At 42.9% G+C, this 25534-nt stretch overlaps 1 protein-coding gene across 4 annotated transcripts in view; it reads right to left on the bottom strand.

The window, feature by feature from the left end:
• Positions 1 to 7109: 7109 nt before the first annotated feature.
• Positions 7110 to 25534, bottom strand: part of ANK3 (ankyrin 3) — a 972780-nt gene continuing 954355 nt past the window's right edge. For all 4 annotated transcript variants that reach the window (XM_033941649.1, XM_033941646.1, XM_033941647.1 and 1 more), the window contains one exon: positions 7110 to 7794. The gene's annotated coding sequence lies outside the window, so the exon portion shown is untranslated. The remainder of the gene's footprint in view (positions 7795 to 25534) is intronic.

The following is a 25534-nucleotide window of genomic DNA, read 5'->3' as shown; positions in this document are numbered from 1 at the left end:
ACCAGTCTCTTGTGGTGGAGTCCACTCTGAAGAAATCTGCACCTTCTAAGGTCTATGCCACCGTACCTCCAGGACGTGAAGGTAGATCAATGGATAAGTTTGGGAGACGTCTGGCCAATAGAGTCTTAAATTACAACTTTTATTTCACCTTTTATTTAAAATACTGGATTAAGATCATGCCAACTTATTTCAAATACCTGCCTTCACATCGGCTATCAGAATTTAAACATATGTTCCACTCTCTCACACAGCTCCCGCAGCATCTGGTGCAATCTTCCTATGATGCATTTGAGCTGTCATCTCAAGTCTCCGCAGTCTCTTTGGCCATGAGATGACTGGCGTGGCTGAGAGTGGCGGATATGGGCCCTAACATTAATGATCAGTTAGCCAATATCCCTTGTCTGGGGAATGAACTTTTTGGGGACTCAATTGAAAATGCCACTTAAAAGCTTTCTGAGCATGAAAAATCTTTTGCCTCGTTGCTCAGGACTAAATCTTCTGCCTTCAAAGTGTACAAACCATCTTCCTCGTACCAGAGGAGTTATACACCAAAGTATGCTCCTCTCTAGACCACAGCAGAAAAAGCATCAGCAATGTCCTCAGGAGTCTCAGACCCCCTGATGCTCCCAAGTCAAATCAGCCTTTTTGACTGTCTCTTGGAGAGCATAATTTCAATCAATACATCTCTGTCTCTTCCTCTTCCCATCAGAGGTCGTCTGCTTCACTATTATCATCGATGGCAACTGATCACCTCCAATCTCTGGGTTCTCAGTATCATTTGAGAAGGATATTCTCTTCATTTCTTTCATTTACCACCAGATTATCCTCCAAGAAAGTTTCCTTCCAACCCTCTTCAGACCTCCCTTCTTCTCCAGGAAGTTGAAGCTCTACTCATTCTCAATGCGAAGGTTTCTTTGGACCAGCAGAACACGGGGTTTTATTCCTGGTATTTCCTTGTTCCAAAGAAGAAGGGAGGTCTTCGACTGATATTTGACCTCAGAGCTCTCAACAAATTTCTCATCAAAGAAAAATTTTGAATGCTGTCTCTGGCATTCCTATATCCCCTTCTGGATCACAACGATTGGTTATGCTCTCTGGATCTCAAGAAGGCTTACACTCATGTTCCCATTCACCCAGCCTCTCGCAAGTTTCTAAGATTTTGGGTGGGAAATCAGCATTATCTCCTAGAGTTTTCACCAAGTGCCTGGTAATAGTAGCAGCAGCTTTATGAAATCACAGATTCCATGTTTTTCCATATCTGGATGATTGGCTCATCAAAGACCCTACGTCTCAAGGGATTATGGGTAGCAACACAATAGACAACACTGTCCTTACAAAATTTGGGATTCAAAATCAACTATCCCAAATCTCAACTGCAGCCCTCTCAGACTCTACAATTTATTGGAGCTCTTCTAGATACTGAACAACTCAGAGCCTTCCTTCCCCAGCAACGTCAAGATGCCCTGGTACAACTTTGCCACAAAGTGTCCATCCTTCCTTCACTCTCGGCGAGACACATGATGGTTCTTTTAGGTCACATGGCTCTACAGTTCACATAACTCCTTTTGCCAGACTTCACCCAAGGATTCCTCAGTGGATGCTGGCTTCTCAGTGGTCACAGGCTCTCGATCCCCTCGATCCGCTTTCCTAGCACATTACAGTAACATCTTCTCTTCGGCAATCTCTTCAATAGTGGATGCTCTCTTCAAATTTTTTCAGAGGTTTGCTGTTTTAAATGCCCCCTCACCAGATTCCTCGACCTATGCTTGGGGGGGGGGCTCACCTAGATGGTATCCTTTCTCAGGAACATTGATCTTCCACAGATCGTCATCATCACATAAATCTGTTGGAATTCAGAGCGATCTTCAATGCTATCAAGGCTTTTCAGCATCTTCTTCAAAATCAAGTCATACTTGTTCGAACAGACAATCAAGTAGCCATGTACTATGTGAACAAGCAAGGAGGAACAGGATTGCTTCTCTTTTGTCAGGAAGTTCCGAAAATTTAGAATTGGCCAATCCCTCACAACATTTTTCTGAGAGCTGTCTATATTCAAGGAGAGAAAAGTTCACTGGTAGACAAATTAAGCCACATTGTCCAGCCTCATGAATGGATGCTGAATTCACCGACTCTTCATGAAATTTTTTCTCAACAGAGGACTCTTGAAATAGACCTTTTTGCATCTCCCCACAACAAACTGCCCCAGTTCTGTTCCAGACTCTCCTCATCACCTGGAGGCAGATGCTTTTCTCCTGGAGTGGACGAACAAATTCCTCTATGCATTCCCTTTTCCATTTATTCTCAAGACATTTACCAAACTCAAACAGGACTCTGCCACCATGATTCTGATAGCTACTTGGTGGCCCAGACAACCTTGGTTCTCCCTTCTATTTCAACTCAGCAACAGAGAACCTCTTCTACCAATATTTCTGTCTCTGCTTACACAGAGGCATGGCTCTCTTCTTTATCCCAACCTGCAGTCTTTACATCTGACAGTCTGGTTCCTTTCAGCTTAGCTTCAAACCTTCAGTTTTCTCAAGCTGTCAAAGACATTTTGGATGCTTCCAGAAAACCTGCTACCAGACAATGTTATACACAGAAATGGACTCAGTTTTCTGCTTGGTACGATTTTCATCACCAGGTACCTCGGTCTACCTTCTTGTCTTCAGTTCTGGATTATCTATTTCACTTATCTCAAACTGGCCTCAAATCCACCTCAATTAGAGTCCACCTCAGTGCAATTGCTGCTTTTCATCAATCATTAGATGGGAAACCTCTCTCTGCTCATTTCATGGTTTCCAGATTTATTAATTTATTCATTGTCAAACCACCTCTCAAACCGCCTCCAGTGGTTTGGGATCTCAATGTTGTACTTGCTACACTAATGGAAGCTGGAAGCCGACAGGCGGGAAATGAAGACGGGAAACTGACTGGGTTGACGGTCAGTCTAGAAGAGGTATGCCGGCAGATTGATAGGCTTAAAAATGATAAATCCCCAGGACTGGATGGCATCCATCCGAGGGTAATCAAGGAACTGAAAGGGACTATAGCTGAACTGCTTCAACTGATAGCCAATCTGTCGATCAAATCGGGAAGGGTTCCGGAAGACTGGAAGGTGGCGAATGTTACACCGATCTTCAAGAAAGGTTCGAGGGATGATCCGGGAAACTACAGACCAGTGAGTCTGACAGTACTGGGAAATATGGTAGAGGCGCTGAAAAAGGACCGCATCATTGAGCACCTTGACAGACACGATCTGATGAGGACCAGCCAGCATGGCTTGAGCAAAGGAAAATCTTGCTTGACAAACTTGCTGCACTTTTTTGAGGGAGTAAACAGACGGATAGACAAGAGTGACCCGGTCGACACTGTATATCTGGACTTTCAGAAGGTTTTTTACAAGGTTCCGCATGAACGACTACTTCAAAAAATTGCAAGCCATGGAATCTAGGGTGAAATACTCACGTGGATTAAAAATTGGCTGGCGGATAGGAAGCAGAGAGTGGGAGTAAATGGACAATATTCGGACTGGAAAAGCATCACCAGTGGAATGCCACAGGGTTTGGTGCTTGGACCGTGCTCTTCAACATATTTATAAATGATCTAGAAATTGGTACGAGTGAGGTGATTAAATTTGCAGACGATACAAAGTTATTCAGAGTAGTGAAGATGCAGGAGGATTGCGAACATCTGCAACGTGACATAAACAAGCTCAGGAAATGGGCCACGACATGGCAGATGAGTAAGGTGATGCATGTCGGTAACAAAAATCTTATACACGAATAAAGGATGTCCGGGGCGGTACTTGGAGAGACCCCCCCCAGGAAATAGACTTGGGAGTATTGGTCGTTGAAGCCGTCCACGCAATGTGCAGCAGTGACAAAAAGGGAACAGAATGCTGGGAATGATTAAGAAGGGGATCACGAATAGATCGGAGAAGGTTATCATGCTGCTGTACTGGGTCATGGTGCGCCCTCACCTGGAGTACTGCGTCCAGCACTGATCGCCATACATGAAGAATGACACGGTACTACTCGAAAGAGTCCAGAGAAGAGCGACTAAAATGGTAAAGGGGCTGGAGGAGTTGCCGTACAGTAAGAGATTAGAGAAACTGGGCCTTTTCTCCCTTGAAAAGAGGGGATATGATCGAAACATTCAAGATACTGAAGGGAATAGACTTAGTAGATAAAGACAGGTTGTTCACCCTCTCCAAGGTAGGGAGAACAAGAGGGCACTCTCTAAAGTTAAAAGGGGATAGAGGCCACATTACCAAAAGGATGTGCTGAGAGTTGAGTCGGTTCAAAGAATGGCCACCAAAATGGTCTCGGGACTCAAAGACCTCCCGTATGAAGAAAGGCTGAATAAATTGCAGCTATATTCACTTGAAGAACGTAGAGAGAGAGGAGACATGATAGAGACGTTTAAATATATCACCGGCCGTATTGAGGTGGAGGATGATATCTTCTTTTTTAAAGGCCCCTCTGCCACAAGAGGCCATCCGCTGAAAATCAGGGGTGGGAAATTTCATGGCGACACCAGGAAGTTCTTCTTCACCGAAAGGGTGGTCGATCGTTGGAATGAACTTCCACCTCAGGTGATTCAGGCCAGCAGCGTGAAGGATTTTAAAAGGAAATGGGATACACATGTGGGATCTCTAGGGGGGTAAATTCAAGGGGGTAGGGTTGTTGGAGTGGGCAGACTTGATGGGCTGTGGCCCTTTTCTGCCGTCATCTTCTATGTTTCTATGTTTCTATAAGGAAGTTCTTTTTCACCCAGAGAGTAGTGGAAAACTGGAACGCTCTTCTGGAGGCTGTTATTGGGGAAAACATGCTCCAGGGATTTAAGATTTAAGCCAAAGTTGGATGGGTTCCTGTTGAACCGGAACGTATGCAAGTAGGGCTGGTCTAAGGGCACTGGTCTTTGACCTGGGGGCCACCGCAGGAGCTGACTGCTGGGCACGATGGACCACTGGTCTGACCCAGCAGCGGCAAATTCTTATGTTTTCTTATGTTCTTATTTGAACCAATGTATATGGCTCATCTTAAACATCTCACTTGGAAGGTAGTCTTCCTCATCTCACGTCTGCTGGCAGAGTCAGTGAACTGCAAGCTTTGGTAGTGGACCCACCATTTACAGTATTCCATCATGATAAGTACCCATCCAAAATTCTTACCCAAAGTTGTTACAGAATTTAATCTCACCCAATCGATTGTTCTCCCAGTGTTCTTTCCCAAGCCTCATTCTCATCCTGGGGAAACAGCTCTTCATACTCTGGACTGCAAACATACATTGGCTTACTATTTGCAAAGGACTACATCACATAGATCTTCTCCACAACTTTTTGTCTCCTTTGACCTAAACAAGTTGGGGCATCCTGTTTCCAAGAGGACAATTTCCAACTGGTTGACTGATTGCATCTTGTTTTATTATGCTCAGGCTGAGCTGTCATTGGAAGGTCGAGTCACAGCCCATAAAGTTAGAGCTATGGCAGCTTCAGTAGCTTTCCATAGATCTACCCCTATTCATGAAATCTGCAAAGCTGCTACATGTCTGGACTCCAATTCCAGATGGGATGGCCACTTTGGCCAAGTAGTACAAAATCTATTTTCTTGAACGCTAACACTCCCACCAGCCCATTCTGGTTAGCTTGGAGGTCACCCACATGTGAGAATATGCTGCCTGCTTGTCCTGGGATAAAGCAGTTATTTACTGTAACAGGTGTTATCCAGGGACAGCAGGCAGATATTCTCACAACACACCCACCTCCCCTAGTTGGCTTCTTAGCTGGCTATCTGAACTGAGGAGATGCACACCTACGTTGGGCGAGAAGGCACTTGCGAATGCTTGGTGCGGTCAGTCAAAACTTTCTAAAGTTCTTAAAGCAAAAGCGCTTTTGCAGCTGTCTGCATCAGGGCTTCGTGGATGACATCACCCACATGTGAGAATATCTGCCTGCTGTCCCTGGATAACACTGGTTATGGTAAGTAACTGTGCTGTATCCCATTTTGTAAGGCTCTTGTTGCTTTTTTTGCTTGTTCTTCTGTTTGGTATCTACATTGTTAATTGTATAATTTGAATGATATTATTTTACTGTGTTTTAGCTCAAATATTTTTAATGTGCAAAAATTGCAAAGTAGTAATACTAAAATGTCATTTACGTCAACATAGCTTAAATGTTTAATAATAATATGTAAGTATGATGACTAAATAAGTATGTAAAATTTCTGTTTGAAATTCAAAATGGCAAAAAACTCTAGGTTTCTTTTTTGTTTTTTTTGCCTCATCCTGTATATTACTATGAAATTCTACAATTTCTCATCTCTCTTCCAAAGAAAACCAGGTGGATATCAGCAAACAGAACCCATCCTGTTGTACAACAGCACCTTAAATACTTCAAAAAGATATATGATTTAAGAGTTTTAACACAATTTATTTTTTAGTTTAATTAATCAACTAGATCATCCAGTGCTTTTTGTTTTCATACATGGTGGTATTAGAGCTATTATCAATGAAAGCTGTTTTCATATGAATATAATCAATAAATGAAAGTATTTCACCAAAATCCAAATAAAAATGTCCTTTTAAAACACAGCAGCCTTAACAACCTAATATTACACTACTAGAATGATTACAAATGATTGGCTTACTTAAAGACTCATCTTATAGCCATTACACGATACAGTGATTTGTACAGCGTGCTGTCATCCTAGTAGCTAGCAATTTCTGCTCTTCATTTTTTGTTTCTGAGAGATCCAAAACCTGTGCAGGTAAGAGCACTGATTCACTGTTAAAACCAAGAGCTCCTTCCTGTGAAAGCAAGAGCAGGAAATGCCTCCGTCCCTTATAGTGCATACTACTGTATATACTAGAATTTCAGTTTTTAGGCCATTTCATCAAAATGGAATTGGCAACTGCAACAAATATTAGATGAAGGGCTTTTGTGTTTACAGATAAAATTGTATTCATTTTGTGTTTGGACAATGTTTGCAAAATTCAAAAAATTGAATGAAAAAAGGTGAGACATGCATGAAAATATTAGTACTCTGAAGAAAGATTTTCACAGAACTACGGACTTCCTCATTATGGGAATCATTTAAATTTGCAGCAGATTTTAAAGAAATATTTTTTTTTCTAAAATCAAGCTAGCTTTTTTTTTTTTTTTTTTTGCATATACAAACAGTTGCTAATATACAAGAATCTGAAGATACAATGCAGGAATATCCCTGTAGGTGAAGCCACTTAAAGAAAGCGACCAGTTCTGTTGAATATATATGCAGTATTCTGCTTGTGTTCTAACAGTAGGCAGTACCTTACTGACATGTATTTGTGTTAGACTATTATACAGTGTCACTTATTTACAGCAGAACTATCAATGCTTAAAAAAACCCAGTGTTTTTTTTCACCCAGTGTGGGTTTTAGAACACAATGCGAGCCATTTTATGTTTAGTGATTCTATTGTCTTTCCAGAATTCCAGTCTTCTTCTGTCCCCTCTGACCACAGGAACTTCTTTCTTTTTGCAATGGTGATCTGCTTGAAAGCAAGCTGGTAAAAGAATGATGTTACGCTGGTCCTTGTACTGTTAAGTTAGCTGGACGTTCTCCAACCCAATGAACAAAGGGGATCTTCCATGCTCTGGAAAGTGGACCATGCTAAATTAAAATGTTTCTTGCATTTAAAACCATGCGGTTATTGTGTGGAAGCATCACACACACTCCTCTTCCATGAAGCCATTAATTCTCATTGACTCTTCCAGTTTCACGTTTCCCAAATACTGGCAGTAAAAGCACACAGTCCTGTAGAAAGAAGAAACACACAAAACAGATTTAGTAACACTTAGAGTATTAGGATCCAGAGTTTCTTTTATTATTTGTAACATCCCTTTAATTATCAGTATCAATTAGTAAAATGGTGGGATCTATTCCCCCCAAAGAAAGTTGACCTAATGTATCCACAGAGATATAACAGTCCAAAACAAAAGACGCCGTGGAGGCAGATGTTACTGATGTAGACTTTATTGATGGTTCAACAAAATGAATCACAAATATGATCAATGTAGAGGACCCAACATTTTCCGTGTTTCGACCAAAGTGTCTTCCTCAGGGGTCCTATGAATATTAGTAAGTATGAGAGTAAATGTAAAAAAGATCTGATGAATACATGGAGTACTATGTATTGACAGGTGGTCATTATTTGTGATATGAAGATGTGTATAGATTTAAAGATATACTGCATATAATGCAGATGCGAGATAATGTGATCTGTGATATTTACATGGATTATTTTGTTGAACCATCAATAAAATCTACATCAGGAACATCTGCCTCCACAGCGTCTTTTGTTTTGGAATCTATTCCCCATCAGGTTGCGCTCTTGTGGTCAATATTTTAGATTTAGAAAACTTTTAAAGTCTTTTTGTTTCAGGATATTGATTTACTGTTCATTGAAGCCTCCTGGAAAATTGTCCTGACTTCTTTAATTTGTAATCCATCCTTGATCTGAATAGGCAAAGGTGGGATAGAAAATATGGTTAACATAACATTATCATAACACAACAGGTGAAACACCTCCACAGGATGAAGACACAAAAAAAGAGTGAAGATGACCAAAAAGTACTGCAACGCTTTATTGTTCAAATTCAAAAGACTGAACACAAATGTGTTTTGGCCCTATGGCCTACATCAGGAGTCTCTGTGTTATTATAAAGGCTTATTAGAGCAATACAGTATATAATGGTATCTTACTGTAAGACTGTCTCAAAAGCAAACATATGTGAAAATGTGTGAGAGATACATAGCAATCTTCTTGGTGCCACACATTTTCCTAGATCTTTGCGCTTCTGAGACAGTCTTGCAGTCCAGTAGAGAACTACTCAATCAGAGCACTTTTCTGTAACCGGGACATGCCATATACTAGGTTTAAATACAGAAGTCCTTCTATTTCGACAAGTATGTCCCTTCCCCTTCTGCAGTTGGAGATGGATGCAGAATGGATGTCTAAATGGCAGATTGAAGGTCCATCAAGCCCAGTATCCTGTTTCCAATAGTGGCCAACCCAGGTCAACAAGTACCTAGCTAGATCCTAAATAGTCAAACAGATTTTATGTTGCTTATCCTAGGACCAAGCAGTGGATTTCCCCTAGCCATCTCAATAAAGACCTATGGACTTCTCTTTTAGGAAATTATCCAAGCCTTTTTTAAACCCTGCTAAGCTAACTGTAAGATTAACTTCCAAAACACAAAAAGAGATTCCAAAATAACCAAACTAGGACTTTGCAAAAAGTTTCATTTGAAATAAATTCTGATCAGGCTTGGATTTACACAGTAGACTAGCAGACCTATGTCCAGAAAGGTAAATGTTTTGGGTTAGCAAAGTTCTTGCCCCACCGCACAATCCCATACTCTTCTTCTCACAGGATCTTCAGCTTAAATTGATTCATATCACTTCCCGTCAGCCAAGCCTCTGATTCTTTTTAGGATGTAAATTTATTTATTTATTTATCTTTTGTTTCTTTTTTCTTTAGAATGTACTTAAATTTTCAATGTGTACTTAAACTACACAGCGTGCACTAAAGCATAACAGAATCAAATAAAATGAGAAATAAATGAAAAATACAGATCAAATCAAAAATGTTGTACTTTTATATGCCTAATTATTTCCCTCCCTCCACAGATTACAGGATTCCATTCAGCCTCAGCTGGAACATCTTAATGCCCATAGATCCTGCATGAAAACACAGCAATGCCTGTAAGCATAGTGCTGTGAGATGAGGGCCTGGCTTCCTGAGAAAAATGGCTACAAGCCCAACTGGAGGGAGGAGCTGGGCATTGAACAAGATCCGACAAATGTTAGGAGTTGGGTAAAGAGAAGAATTTAATGGTCATAGAAACATAGAAGATGACGGCGGATAAGGGCCATAGCCCATCAGGTCTGCCCACTCTACTGACCCACCCCCAAGTCTACTATCCTAGGGATCCCACTTCTGGTGGCAGGTTCCCTTGGTTTAACCCTTTAAGGGATCCCACATGGGCATCCCATTTGCTCTTAAATTCTTGCACGCTGTTTGCCTCGTTCACCTGCACTGGGAGCTCGTTCCAAGGATCAACCACTCTCTCGGTGAAGAAATATTTCCTGGTGTCGCCATGAAATTTCCCGCCCCTGAGTTTGAGCGGATACCCTCTTGTGGCTGAGGGTCCTTTGAGAAAGAGAATCTCTTCTTCCATCTCGATACGGCCGGTAATATACTTAAACGTCTCGATCATGTCTCCTCTCTCCCTACGTTCCTCGAGTGAGTACAGCCGTACATTTTTCAGCCTTTCCTTGTACGATAGATCCTTGAGCCCCGAGACCATCCTGGTGGCCATCCGTTGCACCGACTCTACTCTCAGCACATCTTTTTGGTAGTGTGGCCTCCAGAATTGCACACAGTATTCCAAATGAGGCCTCACCATGGTTCTGTATAATGGCATTATGACTTCAGGCTTCCGGCTGATGAAACTCCTGCGGATGCAACCTAACAACTGTCTTGCCTTAGATGAAGCCTTCTCCACATGATCAGCAGTTTTCATGTCTGCGCTGATGATCACTCCCAAGTCTCGTTCTGTTGAAGTTCTAGCTAAGGTCTCACCATTCAAGGTTCTGCACAGATTTCTGCTGCCGAGGTGCACGATCTTGCATTTCTTAGCGTTGAAGCCCAGCTGCCAGGTCGAGGACCAAAGCTCCAACAAATGTAGGTCCTGTGTCATACTAGCGGGTGAATTGCTGTCTCTCACTATATTGCATATTTTGGCGTCGTCAGCGAATAACGTTACCTTACCTTGAAGCCCCTGTGTTAGGTCCCCTATGAATATATTGAAAAGGAGCGGGCCCAAGACTGAGCCCTGCGGTACTTCACTGGTCACCTCTGATGTTTTAGAGAGGGTACCATTAACTACCACCCTCTGAAGTCTGCCACTCAGCCAGTCATTGACCCATGTAGTTAGTGTTTCTCCCAGCCCCATTGATTTCATCTTGCTCAACAGCCTGCGATGCGGGACACTATCGAAAGCTTTGCTGAAGTCTAGGTATACGACATCCACGGATTCTCCCAAATCTAACTGTTTTGTTACCCAGTCAAAGAAGCTGATGAGATTGGATTGGCAGGACCTACCCTTGGTTAAATCCATGTTGACTGGGATCCCGTAGATTCTCCTCATCCAAGATTGCATCTAATTTACGTTTGATTAGTGTTTCCATGAGTTTGCATACTATTAATGTGAGACTCACCGGTCTGTAGTTTGCAGCCTCTGCCCTGCAACCCTTTTTGTGCAGTGGAACAACGTTAGCTGTTTTCCCGAACTTAGGGAGAGATTGAAGAGTCCTGATAGCGGTTCTGCCAGGACATCACTCAGCTCACTGAGCACCTTGGGGTGTAGATTGTCCGGTCCCATGGCTTTGTTCACCTTGAGTCTTGCCAGTTCATAGTAGACGTCGCCAGGTGTGAACTCTAAATTCTGAAATGGGTCTTCCACGCTGGGCCTTGCCTGCAACTGCGGACCGTGCCCCGGTGCCTCGCAGGTGAAGACTGAGCAGAAGTATTCATTCAGTAGTTCTGCTTTATTGGAATCTGATTCTGCGCAGTTCCCATCTGGTTTTCTAAGGCGTACTATCCCGTCTGTATTCTTTTTCCTATCACTAATATACCTGAAGAAGGATTTGTCCCCTTTTTTCATGTTCTTTGTCAGTCTCTTCCACTCGAAGTTTGGCCTCCCTGACTGCCATTTTGACCACTGCAGACCTCGCCCTATGTTCTAGTGATCTGTGAGAGAACTCAACTCTGGGGAAAGCAATATAAGATAAGTATTTTGGAGAAGCAAAACATGAAATCTAGCAAGACTTGTGATAAACTGGTGAATTTTTGCAGACCAGCAACATTAAATTGAGAACATTTGGTTTTATAAGCAATCATGTTTTCTGAAAACATTAGGGATCACCAAATAAAAAAATTGTATGTAAAACATGTCCTATATAAAACTGTCTAAATCTTGAAAGATGTTTGTATTTCATTGTATTCTACAATGAATGTACTGTAGATTTTATCAACCAACAAACTAGTTAAATTACATGATTCACAAGATTACACAATACAAGGTAGAAAGTAATTTTTCACTCACTATACAATTAATCTGTGGAATTTATTGGACAATATAGTCATGGTAGTTAGCATAGCTGGGTTTAAAAAGGAATTATACTAGTTTCTGGAGAAAACCTTTATTATTTGTGTAGGCTTTGGGTGTGAGCAATCTTTGGGATCCTCCCATAAAGGATGGACATAAACTGCATCATCCTTCTTTGCAAATAAGTAGACATGTATCCTAAATGACCCATGGCTGTTATTGCTGAAAAACAGCTTTTAGTAAGTTCTGAGTCAAGAAACATCATGACTTTTCAATAAGGCCTTTTATTTTTTTGATTCTCAAATTACTTTAAATTATTATTTCATGCTGAAAGTGTAGGTAGAGTCATGCTGTCATGCATTTTAAATTCAGAAAATTTTATTAATGATGTAATAAACACATGACATTTTAGCTTTGCATATAAGACACAAGAGGACACAAGAGGACATAGTACACCATTAGGTTCATAATTGTAACGAAAATATGTCTAAAAACCCGCCGAAATCGGCACTTGGCCGATCAAAAAAAAAAGTCGTCCAAGTGCTGATAACATAAGGCAAGAAAATTTTTTTTCAGAATCATCTGACAACACAGCACATTTTTCTAAATCAGTTTTCAAGTTGATTTCAGATCTGTTATTAATTTTTTTTTCAGTCATTTAGTCAACTTTTAAAGTTATGACTAATGTTAGTTTGTAGCGTTTTAACATATAGGGTTTTAAGAATTGCATCATCAACTTAAAGAAATGTTGCAGCATCTTCAGTACAAAGTCAAATAAGCACATAGTATAGCATAATTAAACTGGACTGTGTCACTTAGCAACCAATATTTCTTCAAAAATGCTTAAGAGTATAATTTATTTTTGTGAGTTGTGTCTGGATTGTCACGGCACAACATCCAGCAGTAGTTGGCCATCATACTCTCATTCCAGAAACCTCCATTAACTCCATAGCTCCATTAACTGAATGTCCTGATGAAAATGTTCTCCTTGCTCGTCTCTCATCATACCAAGATTTTCTGGAAAAAAGTCAAGATGTGAGTGCAAAAAGTGTATTTTTAATGACATGAAACAGCCAAGTTTCTGATATGAGTCAAGGAGATTCTGAATTCCTTTCTTGTATGAAGGAGACTTATGGTTGCCCAGAAAGTTTTCCACTAATCATTTGAATGCCTCCCAAGCTTCAAGCTCAGCTGCTGAAAGTGATTGCTTAAAATCTTTATCCTGCATAACGGACTTGATCTGTGGGCCTAAAATATCTCTTCCTTCAGTTTTGCAGTGATGATTTTTGGAAATTTCTTAACAAGATATTGAAAACCTGGCAAATTTGCTTTACCCATGGACTTTATCAGGTTTTTCATCAACCCTAGCTTGATATGAAGAGGTGGAAGAAATATTTTATGAAGATCCAACAATGCTTGTCCCTGGGTTATAGGTATCCCTCAGCTGCCAGACACGCTTGACATAATGTTCAGCTGTAGATCTGTTATCCCACAGGAAACACAGCAGTATTTAGTGAATCCTCCTTGCATTCCTATTAGCATGCCAATGACTTTCAGATCACCAGAGATGTTCCACTGGTGTGTTTTATAACTGATTGCTTCTAGTAAATTCTTCATATTCTCATAAGACTCCTTTAGATGAGCAGAATGGGCAATTGGTATACTTGGTTTGGAATTTCCGTTCTGCAGTAACATTGCCTTCAAGCTTCTCTGTGAAGAATCGATGAAGAGATGCCATTCATCTGGACAATGCACTTGTGACCTACTGTTGATGAGCCTGTTGATGTCTTGACAAAAGCACAATGAGCCATTTGCAGTGAAGAATATTGTTAAGTTATGATTCCGACCAAATTTAGTCATCCTGCAGCAATAATCAAAAGTTAGACAAAACTGTCTAGATGGAACTTATACGTTGTGACTTAGGCAATCTCAAAACAGGTATAAGTGCCCAGAAGGTATCCAAAGTAACCAGATAACAACTGCAGACACAAAGTACAGACCCCCAGTGATCACCGACCACCCCACACTGCCATAAAAATCAGAATAAAAATGTACATACCTGCCTCCAGAATATCAGCATCTGGCATAGGAAAGCCTAGTAAAGATGCACAAAGGTGGCTTAAGTAGTCTGGGTGGTGGGCTAGTGAACTATAGAGAAGAGAACCCAGGCCCATAAGCCACTCTTACCACTGCATTCATGGTGAAAAATGTGAGGCCACCAACTCCCCCCCCCCCCCCCAAATTCTACTGTACTGCCATATAGGAGCCATCTGCAGCCATAAAAGCTATTGGGGTGGTAGACAGGTGGGTATAGTAGGATTTGGGGTGCTCATCATGAACTGCAAGGGAGTTGTGGTGAGATGTTTACGTGGCACCATTTTTGTGAAGTTCACAGTAGTGCCCTGTAAGATGCGCCACTACTCTGTTGACATGTCTGGGTGGCCAGTCCATCACTTTGCTGACCCCTCCCAAATCCAAAAGGTTTTTTTCCAGATGTTTTGGACTTGGATGATTTTTTTGGTTGAGAATGTGGTGGTATAAAGATAGATGACTTGGCGGTCTGGATAATCAAACGGCTGGACATATAATTAGACATTTTCACTAAAAAATATTTTGGATGTATTTTTTGAGAATGGACTTTGGACGCTGCCGACTTTAGGTGACTAGCACCCTAGGCCCAAAATGGACTTAGACATTTTTTTATTATGCCGCTCCACGCATACAAGCTGATTTATAGCAGACTAGTGAAGATACACAATTGCTAAAATATAGCACAACTTTAATCTTAAAAATATGCTCCAGCACGCTTCTAGCAGTCTCATTAGTCATACCTATTTTCTATAGCAATGTTTACACATAGATTGAAATACATACTAACTTTCACCACAATACGACATCAAACTGTGAATTGATTTTCCAGTGGGCAAGAATTAATTTAATAGGAATTTGCATTTGATTCAACTTATGACCTGGTGTTTTTGATTTATTGATAACATGCTTAAATTGGAATAACATGCTGTTATTTTTGCCCAAACATTGCTCAAAAATATTGAATACTGGAACAGGCATAGAGCATGGGGCTCATAATCAAAGCACAAATTTGTCTAAAAACCTACCCAAATCGGCACTTGAACGATCTAAAAGACAGGTTGTCCAAGTGCCGATAATCAAAATGGATTTTTAGATATATCCACAGACTTTTTAGGCCTCTGAATAACACTGTACGCCCAGAGCTGAGAGGGGCTTTTTAGGAGGAGTGGTGAGGGGCGGGAAGTGAGCAGAATAAGGGCCAACCTAGACTTAGTCGTCCTGCAGCGATAATCGAAAGTTTTACAAGGCTGCCTGTACAGAACTTATACATTGTGACTTAGATGAAGTTACAACAGGTATAAGTGCCGGTTCAGGTTGCCGCTGAACTGATTGCAGCAAAGGAACCTCCCTGCCGTGATCAGTTTTAGCAGCTGCGGCAGGGAACCAGTTTCCCCACATGATTACTACTGGCAGGAAGGATGCCCAGTTCCTCCTGCCGGAACCCCCGAAGCCGAACCGCCCCCCCCCGAATGTCCTCCTACCGCCACCCCACTGATACATCCACCAGCAGGAGGGATGCCCAGTCCTTCCTGCTGGACCCCCATCCCCCGACCCCCTGCAAAGATCGCTGGCAGGAGGGATGCCCAATCCCTCCTGCAGGAACCCTCCCAAGCCCACCTGGACGGACACCCCCCAAGCCCATCCAGAACCCCCCCAAACCCATCCGGACCTCAAAGTAGAGGTCTGCACGGGAACAGGAATTGCGGGACTCCCTTTGGGATCCCTCCAGGCTTATGGGACTTCCGTGGGGATGGAACTGGGGTTCCCGCGGACTAGAAAGAGAATTGGTAAAAGATAGACAAAAGCAGAAACTGAGACCAAGATGATGGAAAAACAAAATGTCCCACCAGCTACAGCAAGAGGGATAATAATAATAATAATAATAATAATAATAACTTTATTTTTCTATACCGCCATAGTCAGGCGACTTCTAGGCGGTTTACATTCTAAGAAGGCTGGACATTCAGCGAATAGCAAAAATCTTAATACAATACGGTGTCATAGATCGACTTACGATACAATATAGTGAGTCTAAATACAATAACATATAATACAGTCTAAATTCAATAGTATAAAATACAGTGAGTCTAAATACAATAGCATATAAAAGTCTAAATATAATACCGTACAAGGAGTCTTAATGTAGTACGATAGTCTGGATGGGAAACTTGCGTGTTAAATTGGAGATCTATGGGCAAGGAGTATCTGAGAGATTTAGGACATCCAACAGATGGAGTCCTAAGGTTAGAGGAGATCAGAAAAAGAGGGGCTTCTTGAGAAAGAGAAGGGCGTTTGTTGGGGAGGAGTCCTAGTGAGGGAGGGGGCTGTTTTAGTCAATGAATTTTGCGAATAGGGCGGTTTTGATCGATTTGCGGAATGCACTATAAGTCGTATTGGGTTCGTTTATGTGGTTTTTCAGCCAAATTTGTTGTCTGTTCGCTTGGAACTTAAAGGTTCTGTCCAAGAAGGATTTGTATCTGCAGCCTGTAATCTTTGGGTAAGCAAAGATGTTTTTATTTCTGGTCGTTCTAGTGGGGTTGTGTAGGCTGAAGTGAGTTTGTAGGTATGATGGTGCTAGTCCCCAGGCTTGCTTGAAACAGGTGCAAGCAAATTTGAAAAGAATTCTCGCTTCTATTGGAAGCCAATGCAGCTTTTTATAGTAGGGACTGATGTGGTCGTTTTTTCTTAGACCGAAAATTAGGCGGACGGCGGTGTTTTGTATTAATTTCAGTTTTTTTATTGTCTTTTGTGGGATGCCCAGGTAGATGATATTGCAGTAGTCGAGGAGGGATAGGGTCAGTGCCTGTACCAGGAGCCTGAATGATGTAGGGTCGAAGTATTTTTTTATGGTTCTTAGTTTCCATAGCGTGTAAAAGCATTTTTTCACTAGTGAATTTGTGTGGTCGGTCATAGTTAGGTGAGTGTCAAGAGTGATACCCAGTATTTTTATGTTTTTGGAAATTGGGTATTCGTGGTTGTTTATTTTTAGCGATGTTCTCGTAATAGTGTCATTAGGACTAGCCAGGAAGACTTTTGTTTTTTCTGCGTTTAGTTTTAGTTTGAAATTAGTGGTCCATTTATTGATTTCGGTCATTGTGGTTGAGAGGTTATCTACAATTTCTTTTGTGATGTCGTTTAAGGGTATAAGGATGGATATGTCGTCCGCGTAAATGTAGTGTATTAAATTTAGTTTTTGTAGTAGGTGACCTAGGGAGGCGATATAGATATTAAAAAGAGTGGGTGATAGGGGGGAACCTTGAGGCACGCCTGATAGGTTTTTCCATGGTTTGGAGAAGTTTCCATTGCTGATTACCTGGTAGGATCTGTTTGTCAGGAATTCTTGGAACCATTTCTTTGCCTTTCCTGTAATTCCCATTGCTTCAAGGCACCGTAGCATGATTTCGTGATCTACCAGGTCAAATGCGCTGCTGAGGTCTAATTGTAGGATCAGTGCGCTTTTGCCTTTGCTAAAGAGATCATAAAGGTGATTCAGTAAGGAGGCTAGGACAGTTTCTGTGTTGTATCCTTTTCTGAATCCTGATTGGTGTTCGCTAAGGAGGTTGAATTTGTCCAGGTAGTTGACTAGTTGGAGGTTGACCAATCCTTCCTGTATCTTTGTGAAGAGGGGAATGCTTGCTATGGGTCTGTAATTGGATGTAAGAGCCGAGGACGCTTTCTGGTCTTTGGGGATTGGTGTGATTAGTATGTGTCCCATTTTTTTTATTTAATGTTCCGTTTGCAAGAGCAGATGTTAGCCATGCAAAGAGTTCCTTTTTAAATTCTAGAGGGGCAACTGACATGATTTTAGGGGGACATGCATCGAGTAGGCAGTTGGATTTGGTGTATTTGTTAAATAGATTTAGGAACTGCTGCCAGTTTGGGTGTTCGAGGTGGTCCCATATCATATCTACTCTGGTGTCTTGGTCATGAGGTTCCAGGAATTGAAGGGCATCTGTTGTGGATGTGGGTAGAGTTACATTTAATTCAGTGATTTTATTTTGGAAGTAGTTGGCTAGGGTTTGAGCCGATGGAGTGGGCTCAGTGTCCTTTTTTAATATTTGTGTTGTGTCGGTTATAGTTTTTACTAGTTTGAATAATTCTTTGCTGTTTACTTTTGAAGTACCAATTTTTTTTGCATAATGTTTAGTGCGTTTTTCTTTGATCATGTTTTTGTATATTATCATTTTTTGTTTCCAGTTTGACTTGTCTGACTCGTTGTTTGTTTTTTGCCAGATTCTCTCTAATTTTCTTAGTTCCTGTTTGGTGGTTAGGAGTTCACAGTCAAACCATTCATTTGGTGGTCTATTTTTCTTTTTGTATGTTTTATATGGTGCTATTTGGTCTAAGAGTTCTTTGCTGTAAGTTTCCCATTTTGTGGGGAAGTCATGAGTTTCATTGATTATGGGCTGTAACTCGTAGTGGGTCCAAAATTCGGTTTGGTTGATGATGCCTCGGCTGGTAATTTTGTTCGTGTTGGTGTTTTTGTTTTTTTGTTGTGTATTCTTTTTTAGCCAGTGTAGATTGAACTTGCCAATGTAGTGGTCTGACCAGATACATTTTTCCCAGGGTCTGGAGTGATATTGTATTATGGGGGCTGTAATTTCTTTGTGGGAGAAGGTGATTAAGTCTAGTTTGTGACCTTTTTCGTGGGTTATTTCTGTGTCTGGGTTTGGAAAGTCCAGTGACTTTAGGAGGTTGGTGATTTCTGTTGTTTCTGGTTTTGTCTTTTGTTCTAGGTGAGTGTTTATGTCTCCCAGAAGTAAGTTGTATGTACCTTTTAGGTTAGATAAGGTAAGGAATTCGGCGAATTCCTCTTTTGCACTTGACCATTTTTTGGGTGGGATATAGAATAGAGTAGTGATTAATGATTCTTCTAACTGTGCGTTAGTGATTTTGCAAGTTAGTATTTCAAGGTTGTCTGAGGATTTGGAATCGGTCTTGGTGTAGTCAAAGTGATCTTTTAAGATGATCGCTAGTCCTCCTCCTTTTTTCCATTTTCTTGATAGTGGGATAATTTTGTATCCCAGAGGTAGGATTTCTTTCATGATAGTGTCGGTGTCAGAGATCATCCATGTTTCTGTCAGAAACAGGAGATCAGGTTTTGTTTGTAGTATCCAATCGTTTAATATGTGGGCTTTGTTTCTCACGGAGCGGGTGTTTAGGTAGTATCCCTTAATGTTTTCATAATTGTTTGCTGTAGGGATTTCAGAGTGTGGTAGCTTTTTTATGTTTCTGTTGCCGAGTTTGTTCTTGCGTGATTTGCGGTGTTTGCGGGTTGTGTTTAGTACTGTGATTTGGTGAAGGACTTGTTTTGGCTGGTTGTGTAGGGGATGGAGAGGGTTGGAGGGCTTAGTTAGTTCGATTGGTCTGAGCCAGGAGATGGGATAGGTGTGCATGGGTTGGGGGGGGTTGTCTTCGTTGCCCCAGCATTTAGAGCATATTAGGTATAGAATCCCTAAAAGTAATTGTTGTTTATAGCAGATTGCCATATTGTGTGGTAAGGAGTGCTGTTCGGGTTGTGAGAGGTAGGGACTATTGGCAGAGGTCGTCCGTGGGTGCTAGAGAGAGGTAGAGTGAGACTGGTTGTGTAAACGAGTAAGTTGAGTGTAGGGAACTGAGTTAAATTGTGAGTGCAGGTTAAGTAGGGGGACATACGGTAGAGTATGTGGGTAAAGTCAGCAGTGGTTGGTTGTGCAAACAGTATCAGGTCTCACAGTAACATATATTAAGTATTCATGCATTAGTTGGACAAGTCTTGCAATAACAGGTTGTACATGCGGTTGCGGGCTATTCATGCATTAGCTGGTTGTACTTGTGGTTATGTATTATTATGTTTACTAAGCTAGCGGTTATACATGCGTTTACATAATATTACATGCAGTATTCATGCGTTTACATAATATTACATGCAGTATTCATGCATTAGCTGGTTGTACTTGCGGTTATGTATTATTATGTTTACTAAGCTAAGCTAGCGGTTATACATGCGTTTACATAATATTACATGCGTTTACATAATATTACATGCGTTTACATAATATTACATGCAGTATCAGTCTGTACGTGCTGGCTATTCTTACTGGACCGGCAATAAACCTGCAGTAAACGATTGTACGTAGTCTAAACATGCAGCTTCTAATTTTAGGGAGTACTTATCGTTGGCGCTTCAACTTTTAAGGCGTCGGGGGGTCCTGTAGCGTCGGGAGGGGGGCGGAGCAGAGCTCCCACGCTCCTCTCCTGCTGGATTGCACGAGGCTGGCTGCTCTCCTTCCACCGAGCAGCGGCCGGATCAAAAGGCCGCGCTCCGGTGGCGCTTCAACTTTTAAGGCGTCGGGGGGTCCTGTAGCGTCGGGAGGGGGGCGGAGCAGAGCTCCCACGCTCCTCTCCTGCTGGATTGCACGAGGCTGGCTGCTCTCCTTCCACCGAGCAGCGGCCGGATCAAAAGGCCGCGCTCCGGTGGCGCTTCAACTTTTAAGGCGTCGGGGGGTCCTGTAGCGTCGGGAGGGGGGCGGAGCAGAGCTCCCACGCTCCTCTCCTGCTGGATTGCACGAGGCTGGCTGCTCTCCTTCCACCGAGCAGCGGCCGGATCAAAAGGCCGCGCTCCGGTGGCGCTTCAACTTTTAAGGCGTCGGGGGGTCCTGTAGCGTCGGGAGGGGGGCGGAGCAGAGCTCCCACGCTCCTCTCCTGCTGGATTGCACGAGGCTGGCTGCTCTCCTTCCACCGAGCAGCGGCCGGATCAAAAGGCCGCGCTCCGGTGGCGCTTCAACTTTTAAGGCGTCGGGGGGTCCTGTAGCGTCGGGAGGGGGGCGGAGCAGAGCTCCCACGCTCCTCTCCTGCTGGATTGCACGAGGCTGGCTGCTCTCCTTCCACCGAGCAGCGGCCGGATCAAAAGGCCGCGCTCCGGTGGCGCTTCAACTTTTAAGGCGTCGGGGGGTCCTGTAGCGTCGGGAGGGGGGCGGAGCAGAGCTCCCACGCTCCTCTCCTGCTGGATTGCACGAGGCTGGCTGCTCTCCTTCCACCGATGTTCATTTTGGGTGTGGGGGTGTGTGTAAACTCAAAGTGGGAGGCCCAACCCTACCCCCCCCCCCATAGTTATGCCACCAATTGTGTTTAATACAAAATGAAGTACTTGCTGAGTTTGTTTTGGGGTTTCCAGTTCAGTTTTGGCACATATTTCTTATGCAACCATTGTCCTAAAAAGTGTCTCTCTCAATTCTGCTTTAAATGATTTTGATGCTGTATTGTTTGATTCTTTACTCATTGCTGTATTAAAAACCATTTGTGGATCTTGGAAGGACCTCTCACAAGTTACCTATGCCAGATGGTGGAACCAGATTTGTTTGCTCTACAGATATGAGCTTTATATTGACAAAAATTCCAACTCTTTTATTTCTTTTAACAAGAAATGGTCAACCCTACAGTCACGTGACCTAATGTCTATTATAATTCTTTCCAGTCATGTATACATCTCTTATTTCTGTTCACTGTTATTTGCTTATATTGTATTTTATTGTTGGTTTAAATAAACTATGACTAAAAAAAAAAAAAAAAAAATCAAAACTGTCAGAAGTAATTGCTGCTTTTTATGGGGACAATTAACTTTTAGGGGGTGAAAGGCGGGGACAGAGGAGATTCCTCGCAGGGACGGGCGGGGATGGAGGGGATTCCTCACGAGGTTGGGCAGGGATGGAGGGAATTCCTCATAGGGACGGTGGGGATTCTGGCGGGGATGGGCAGGATTTCTGTCCCCGCGCAACTCTCTATCCCAAAGTTCCTTAAAAGTTGGCTAGCTGGATGTTTTCTCCGTCCTTTTGGCAGGCTCGTCTTCACTGAATGGTAGGCCTGCCCCTTCCCAGTGCATCGTGGGATGCACTGGGGAGGGGGCTAAGGCCCTGATTGGAATGTCCTAAGGGATCTGGCCAATCAGAATCTTAGGCCACTCCCAGCACATCGCAGAATGCACTGGGGGACAGGTGTCTGGGCCAATCAGGGCCTTAGGCCCTTCCCCAGTGCATCCCAACTCCTCCCCGGTGGGCCAATCAGGGCCTTAGGCCCCTACCCGGTGCATTCCGGTCCAGGTGGGCTGGGGGGGTTCCGGCAGGAGGGATTGGACATCCCTCCTGCTGGTGATCTTTGCAGGAGTGGGGGGAGGGGGTGTCTGACAGGAAGGGCTGGGCTTCTGTCCTGCCGGCGAATTTTTTTTTTTTTTGGGCGGGGGCCGATTCTCTAACAAGCACTTATGACAGACACTGGTTAGACCAGGGGTGCCCACACTTTATGGGCTTGCGAGCTACTTTTATAATGACTAAGTCAAAATGATCTACCAACAATAAAATTAAAAAAAACCACAAAGCACACTGAAAGGCAGAGAAAATGTTAATTATTCATATTCCGGGTTTTTTCAAAGAGGTCACGGCAGATGACTCTATGCAATGTCACCTCAGTAACAAAATACAAAAATAGACAAATACACCCCCTCCCTTTTTACTAAACCACAATAGTAGGTTTTAGCACAGATAGTTACGCTGAATGCCTCGCGCTGCTCTCAATGCTCATAGGCTCCCTGCGCTAAAAAACGCTATTGCGGTTTAGTAAAAGGGAGCCATAGTGCAAAATATAGACAGCAGATATAAATTCTCAAAACCGACACATTTTGATCACTAAATTGAAAATAAAATCATTTTTCCTACCTTTGCTGTTTGGTGATTTCATGAGTCTCTGGTTGCACTTTCTTCTTCTGAATGTGCATCCAATCTTTCTTCCTTTCTTTCAGCCTCCTGTATGTTTCCTCTCCTCCAGACCTCATTCTCTCCCCCAACTTTTTCTTTCTGTCTCCCTGTCTGCCCCCTTTCTTTCTTTCTCCGTGCCCTCCCCCAAGCCACTCGGTTTGCTGCCACCGCCATCGGGGAACAGCCCCCAAGCCACCGCCGTCCCAAGCTTTCCCTGCAGAAGCGTCACGCTGACCAGCATTCCGCTTCCTGACGTCAATTCTGACGTAGGAGAGGAAGTTCCGGGAAAACAAGGCATTTCTCCTCATTCCATCCAGCCTGAGCCCCATCTCTCCTTTATCCAGCATTTCCCTTCTGTGTCTGTCAGAATTACCATTCCACCTATTTCCAGCATCACCCTTCTTTGTGTCCATCTCACCTATATCCCTATCTCACCACTTTTTCAGAATCTTCATTTGTCTCTGTCCTTGTCTTTACCCCATGTTCACCATTTGCCCTTTCAATGTCTTTATCTCCCCCCCCACACTTTTTCAGCATTACTTCTATGTCTCTATTTCACCTCCTCTTCATGTCCCCTCTGTATCTCTATCCTTATTCAGTAGGTCCTGCTTACCCTTTCTCTTCTTTGTGTCACTATCTCCATTTTCAGCTTTCCCCCCTTTTCCTTTGTTACTGCACCCTGTAGCCAGAATCTTTCCACCCTCCCTCCACTCCGGCCCAGCCCAGTATGAAATATTTCCTTTTGTTTCCCTCCCCTCTCTCTTTCTCTCTCTCTTCTCCTCCCTCACCCACGAGTCCTGCATCTGGCCCTCTCCCTTCTACCTGCACCTGGCAACACCCCCCTGCTCCGCGGCTCTCTTCAGCAACTCGTCAGCAGCGGTGATCAAGACAAGCTGCCGACATCGAGGCCTTCCCTCTACAAGTCCCGCCTTTGTGGAAAAAGGAAGTTGAAACAAGCGGGATTCGCAGAGGGTAGACCCCGACGTCAGAAACTTGTGTCAATCGCTGCTGCTGAGTTGCCGAAGAGAGCCGCGGAGCAGGGGGTGTGGCCGGAAGTAGGTAGAAGGGAGAGGGAGATAGGAAGGCTGTAGAAGCTCCAGAGCATGACACCGACCCCGGCCAGGATGATTTTTTTTTCAGGCTGCTGCTGCTGCTACGCTCCCCCCCCCCGAAATGATAAAAACAGCCTAATGCCCGGCGTCAGCGTCTTTGACGTCGGGGAGAGGAAGGCTGATGGACCCGGTAGATCGGGACGGCAACACGAGTCTATCACGGAGCCTGGGATGGGCTCTGCGATCGACTCACGTTGCCTTCCTGAGCTACCGGTCGATCGCGATCGACGTGTTGGGCACCCCTGGGTTAGACAATCATAGTGTTAGGCAAAGGACTGGCTTCTCCCATGTCTAAAAGGTTTTGTTTTGGGCGTTTGGGACTTGGATGAATTTGGTCCAGAATATAGTATAAAGATAGACATAGTGGCAGTCTGGGTGATTAAATGCCTGGACGTAGAGGTAGGCCATTCTTGCAACCCCCCCTCCCCCATTTTGGATGTATTTTTCCTGCTGCCAACTTTGGGTGATTAGGCCTTGGGCAAAAAACGGACTCAGACCTTTTTTTTATTATGTGCCTCCATGTGTCTCAGAGTCCCAATAGGGACTGGGTGATTTTAGCCACTCTATAAGGCAGTGGTCTCAAACTCGCGGCCCGGGGGCCACATGCGGCCCATCAGGTACTATTTTGAGGCCCTCAGTATGTTTATCATAATCACAAAAGTAAAATAAAACAGTTTCTTGATCATGTGTCTCTTTAGCTATAAATGACAATATTATTATTAAGACTTAGCTAAAAGGAAAGATTTATAAACCATAAAGAGTTTTACCACATGCAAAATTGTCATTTCTTTAATAAGACATTAACTATTTTTTTCTGAGGCCCTCCAAGTACCTACAAATCCAAAATGTGGCCCTGCAAAGGGTTTGAGTTTGAGACCGCTGCTATAAGGGGTCCAAACTGCTCTACAAACCAGAAGGTATAAGAATTGCGTAAGTGCTGCTGTTCAATCTGGTTACTAACTTATTCGACACCACCCGCTACACTCTACCCACACACAACTTTAAATTACCCTCGGCGAACGACCTGCACTTTGACTCAAAAATTAAAAAACTAAGAAACAATTGCTCAATAAAAGAACCTAGTGATCACCATATAGCTAACATACAAGGAAATGAAACCCCTGCAGCCATGTTCTGGGATTCCTTTCAAGACATAGATTGGAATAACTATACCAAATTATATAACAAATACTCCAAATCATACTGCTTCCTGGACTCATGTCCCCCGGAAATCATGAAAGCGGCACCACTTGAATTTAAACTATCTCTACTGCACTACTTAGCCCATAACCTGAAAAACGGAAAATTCCCCACCAACAAAGGCCACATAATAATAACCCCTATCCTAAAAAATAGCAAAGAATCGTCAGCCCTAGTTACCAACTACAGAACAATTGCTTCCATACCACTCATTGTAAAGATCATGGAGGGGCTGGTACACTCCCAATT

Source organism: Geotrypetes seraphini, chromosome 4 (assembly GCF_902459505.1).
Source record: "Geotrypetes seraphini chromosome 4, aGeoSer1.1, whole genome shotgun sequence".
NCBI classification, from domain to species: domain Eukaryota; kingdom Metazoa; phylum Chordata; class Amphibia; order Gymnophiona; family Dermophiidae; genus Geotrypetes; species Geotrypetes seraphini.
This window is presented reverse-complemented; position numbering and strand designations above follow the sequence as displayed.